The following is a 5,058-nucleotide window of genomic DNA, read 5'->3' on the forward strand; positions in this document are numbered from 1 at the left end:
GCTAACATTGTTATCTTTTTACAAAAAAAAAGAAGACTTCACTGAGGAGCTGCGAACCAGCAACAGTTAAAGCACTCTATCACTGCGAGGCTCCACAGACAGACTGTGATCTGCTCACTGCTTTAAAATAAATTCAAAAAGCAGTGCAACCTGTTCATAATCAGAATATCATCAAGAAGCCTTCAGCTGAGTCCAACATCATGCACTCAAAGGTTCATGATGAAACGCGTGCTGTTAATCATCAGAGCTTTCTGTGTGTCTGCAGCTGGTATGGTCGAGCTCACTGCTTCTCTTTTTGACACGTGACTTTTTTACTTCAGTTTGAGATTTCTAACATTGTGTCTGATGAAACCGTACAGCTAGAAAAACATGGAGTCTGGCCTCACACACATTACACATATGCTGTACTGTTTGATTTCAGTCGTTTTTTCTACATTTCTTGGCTGTTTCATAAAATATTTTTAATAACATTTAAATTTCTTTGTATTATTGTGAGTTTAAGGACAGAATATTATGAACTTCATGCTCTTAACATTTAATCAAATCAGAATCAGGTTACGTTCATTGTCGAGTGTCTTCATTCGCCTTACAGACAGGTCTGAACACAGCAAACATGAGAACCACATTTTTTGAGGTTTATTGTGTTTGTTGTTTCTTTGACATCACCTGAAAGGCTTTTCTTTGATGAGATACACTGATGAAGCTTCCCCTTATTCAGACGGAGGTTCTTGGTCAGCCTGAGAGCGAGAATGACGGTAACCCTGAGTAAGAAGCACGAGACTTATCAACACTAAAACAAGCAGAAATTATTTAGTTAAATTATTATTTAGAAACAACAAAAACAGGACAGTTAAAAGTTTTAACTCCAGTAAATCGATGTTTCAGCACATCATTTTTTCTCTCCTTATGTTTTTGGATTTGGTCGTCTCTGCGTCAACACGACGTCTCTGTGGTGCATTTCAGAGGAGCTAACAGTGAAACTCAAACCTGTGAGTTCCTCCTCACCCAGGCTGCACGACATGTTTCAGTTACAATGAACTTATTGAAAAATCAAAGGAAGTGAAACACTGACCACAGAGACATTAAACCCACCACCTCAGTGTGTCAGCCAGTGTCTTCATCAGCACTGCTGACCACACGTTTAAAGAAGTCATTCGGTCGGCTCATTAAAACGTAAGGATGGCAGTTTGGGACAAAAACAGTCTGTGAGGGCTCCTGTTCCTGCTGGCAGGTAAGACTGACTGTGATGATGATGATCATTTGATTTGCTTCTCAAACTTTGGTTTGGAATAATTTTGGCCAAAAAGCTTCTGTTTTCCCATCAAACTGTTATTAATGAACAGATTTGATTGAGTTAAATGAGTTTTTTAATCTCTTGAATGTTTCAGATGGATCAAAAATTCTCTCTCAAGAAAATCTGAACAGTAAAGAAGTTTGAATGGTTGTGTCTGATGTTGATCTGATGACATTACCTTTGCATTCTGCATCAAAAAGTCTGAACTTTTCAAAGATCTTGTTGTTTGAACTGAAACTTTGTTTTAGTGCTTCACACCGCAGTCTGTATTTACTGACGATCCCTGGCTGCCCCAGTCTGCATGGCAAATATCCTTCGGCAAGATACTAACCCTAAGTTGCCTCTGATGCAGCCATCGGTGTATGAAAGCACTGACAAGCATAGAAAGCAGTGTTTGTGTGAATGGGTGAATGTGGCATGTTGTATAAAGCGCTATAGAAGAGTCAGTCCCTTTACCGTCCATCACTAAACTGAGTCACTGCGTTCTAATCGCTGTTTGCTCGTCTTTAGGTGCTGTGGGTCAAACTGTGATCTATCCTCTCTGGTCTACTTGTGCTGTCAGAGGATCCACTGCCACGCTCCCCTGCACCTTCACACTGACTTTCAATGAGAGTGAAGTTTCACGAGAGGCCATCAGAGTCCGCTGGTATCAGAGCCGGTGGTATCAACTCTGTCAGCTCACCAAACCATTTGGGTACGACAGTGATTCAAAAAACAACACACAACATAATTTTGCTAAATGCCCAAAGTAGCCAAGGGCATCTGGTGAGCTTTTTGCAGCATCAGCTACTACCAGATTTAAAGTGTGGGCACCACATGGGACCAAAAAAGCTCTTGAGTTTAGCTGAAGCAACCTTGCCTGAACACCTTTATTTTTTCCCTTCATGTTGGCCCCATTGTCATAGGACTGTCCTCTGCAGTCTTCAAAAGGAATGTTAAGCTCCTCTATCCGTTTTAGGATGAGAGTTGATTCCTCTGCAACAATGACAGAGAGCTGTTCCTTATGACTCAGATCAGGTGTGCAATCTAAAATGATGGAGAAATACTTTGATGTTTTAATATCTTCCACAATGCATTTTATTATTCTTGAACTGATGGTGTCAATCAGTTCATTTTGGATTGTTTTTCCCAGATAACGTATGTGACTGCCAGCTCCACTTTCTACTCTACTGACATGCTGCTTCATCACTGGATCAAATTTGGCCATAAGCTCCACTTCTTTCAGAAAATTGCCATTGTCTGGTTTATTTAATGTGTCTGTGGACCCCCTGAAAGCCATGTTTCTTTCAGCTAAGGACTGAATTATTGCCACCAAACGATGTAGAACTTCACGCCACCTTTTTCTCTCAGCCTCAGCAAGTGCCATCTCTTGTTTATCTATTGTGAGTCCTTTCGCAAAACGGACCTCCAAGTCCTTCCATGTTGCCATGTGAGCATTATGCTCCTGGCTATCCTCATGGACCTTGAGCAAGTGGCTTGCATTTTTCCAGTCCTTCAGACCTTCCCTACTCAGTTTGTAATCTCTCTTGGAAAACATTTTGCAGCAGAAGCAGTGCAAGCTATCCTCTTTTTTCGAATACATAAGCCAGGTTCTTCTCACCTTTTCCCCATTGATTAAGAGTCTGTTAAAATAATCATGCTGACACCTTCGCCCGTCTTTCTGTTTCGGGAATGTGAAGTCACTATCAATTACAAATGGACCTCTGTGAACTAACTCTGTTCGTACCTTTTCAGTTAAAGCAGAAGGCCAGTCAGCAGGGTCTATTGGTGCAGCAGGAAGACCGCTTGATGCTGCTGCATCATGGCTGGGTTGTGCTGCTGGTGCTGCTGATGCTGCATCACTGGTGGGTTGTGCTGCTGAAGTGGAGGCAGCAGCGGTAGATGTGGTAGATGGCCCAGGGGTGGGATTTAGAAACTTCAACAGTGCATCTGAAGAGAGGAGTATGTGACACCACTGAGTATTAAAGTCTAATAATAAAAACATATGATTCCAGGAATAAAATGAAATGATATAATATAAATGAAAAACCAAAGAGATATATGTATGATGTTAACTGATATGCAAATTAGATTAGATTCAATTTATTGTCATCATTACAGTGAAATGCTGAATAGCAGAATGCAAAGTAACAGTATAATATCATATGAGAATGTTATGTCATGATTATCTTTGACCGAATCACAGCAGTGCTCATATTAAAAAACAGCATTCCCTCTCATGTGATATTGCTTAATTAACATTAATGATGTGCGCTTTAACAACTAGGCTTACAACTATAATATATACAGGGGTGGAAAAGTGACTATTACCTGCAGGGTAAACGTTAGCTAACCAGAAGGCAATAACAATGTAAACAAAAAACACCTGCTTAAAAGATGAATACAAATGAGGAATGGTGGGAAAGGTGGGAGTACTGTAATTACCTAACGTTACATTATTATTTTCCATAACAATTTAGCCCCCTCCACAATATTAACTGACGTTAAAACAGTTAACTAGCTATTTATTGATTAGCAATTAGCGAATCATGTAACATTAGCTTAATGCTAAAAATTTAGGTTACTATCACATTCAAATAATTTCATGTAGGCTAACGTTACCTACCTCTGTCTTTTTCTCGTTTCTCCTCCTCTTCTTCTCTCTTTTTTCTTCCCTGGCCACCTGACAGTTTTGGCCGTTTTGACATCTTGTGTCCAAAAGGAACCATGATACGGGAAGGGAGGGGGCGCATTGTACGGGGAGGGGGGGCGTAATGTTGTAACAAATAATGTTTCTATTAACTAAGCTTTACTTTGCATTTTAATTAACGTGGGATTATTTTTTGTATTTAGAAATAATAGTACCAACTTTTTTTTTTTTCAACATTTATGGCACTGGCGTGGCGCCCCCTGATGGACGGCGCCCTTAGCATTTGCCTATACGGCCTATGCCACGGGCCGGCCCTGCATTGAGGAGCCCTGTACAACACGTCTTCACATGGCTACCAGACACGCCCCCCGTCATTTTGTTATTATTCAATTCAGAACTGCCCAGACCAGACACAGTGACGTTTCACCAGAATCCCTTTGATCTCTGGTCTTCTTTATGACATCAGCACACGAAAACCTATAAATAGGGGAGAGGTTCTCACTCTTGGCAGTCTTTCAAAGAGAGTGGAAGAATTCACTAGGCAGGAAACTACTGGAAACTTGCGTTTCTGACACAGTTGACGGTATTTTAAAAAAATCTTTTAGTTGGTACAGAGATTTAGCATCAACTTCAATTTGAAATATGAGTCTGTCAAATCCTGTTGTATGCAACATGAGAGCCGAGAACGAAAAACTTAAACAGCAAATCAAAGAGCTGAAAAATGAGAATAAAACTCTCAAACAACAAAACTCTACCATACGTGACCTTAAAGTCGAGAACGCCGACCTTAAGGAGCAAAAAAGAGAGCTCATAAATGAGAACAAGATTCTCCAAAAAAACATTGAAGTTCTCTTCAAACGAAGTGGGTTCTCTAAAAACAAGAGGAAAAGAGACCTGCAACTAGAGAATGAAACAATTCACATCAGAATTCAAGAGCTGGAATATTTGAATACAGTTCTACAGGATTCACAAAGCTCCAATAGCAAAGAAATTCAGCAACACAAAGAGGTGATGCAGGAAATGCAGGATGAAATCAGAGAGCTGCAAAGCAAAAAGGCAGGCTATGTTATAAAAGTGAAAGGCATGGAAAAGGACAACCAGTCTTTAAGAGAGGAAAATGATGTGACGGTAAAAC

At 40.3% G+C, this 5,058-nt stretch overlaps 1 protein-coding gene across 1 annotated transcript in view; it reads right to left on the reverse strand.

The window, feature by feature from the left end:
* Positions 1–4,652, reverse strand: part of tg (thyroglobulin) — a 31,123-nt gene extending 26,471 nt beyond the window's left edge. The window contains exons 1-3 of the mRNA XM_085292836.1: positions 3,900–4,652; positions 3,021–3,223; positions 667–761 (exon numbers count right to left, since the gene is read on the reverse strand). The gene's annotated coding sequence lies outside the window, so the exon portion shown is untranslated. The remainder of the gene's footprint in view (positions 1–666; positions 762–3,020; positions 3,224–3,899) is intronic.
* Between the last annotated feature and the right edge of the window lie 406 nt (positions 4,653–5,058).

This window comes from Mchenga conophoros, linkage group LG11, assembly GCF_057382185.1.
Source record: "Mchenga conophoros isolate Kocher_MC1m ecotype Shallow Benthic linkage group LG11, M_conophoros_male_GT1.1, whole genome shotgun sequence".
Classification (NCBI taxonomy): domain Eukaryota; kingdom Metazoa; phylum Chordata; class Actinopteri; order Cichliformes; family Cichlidae; genus Mchenga; species Mchenga conophoros.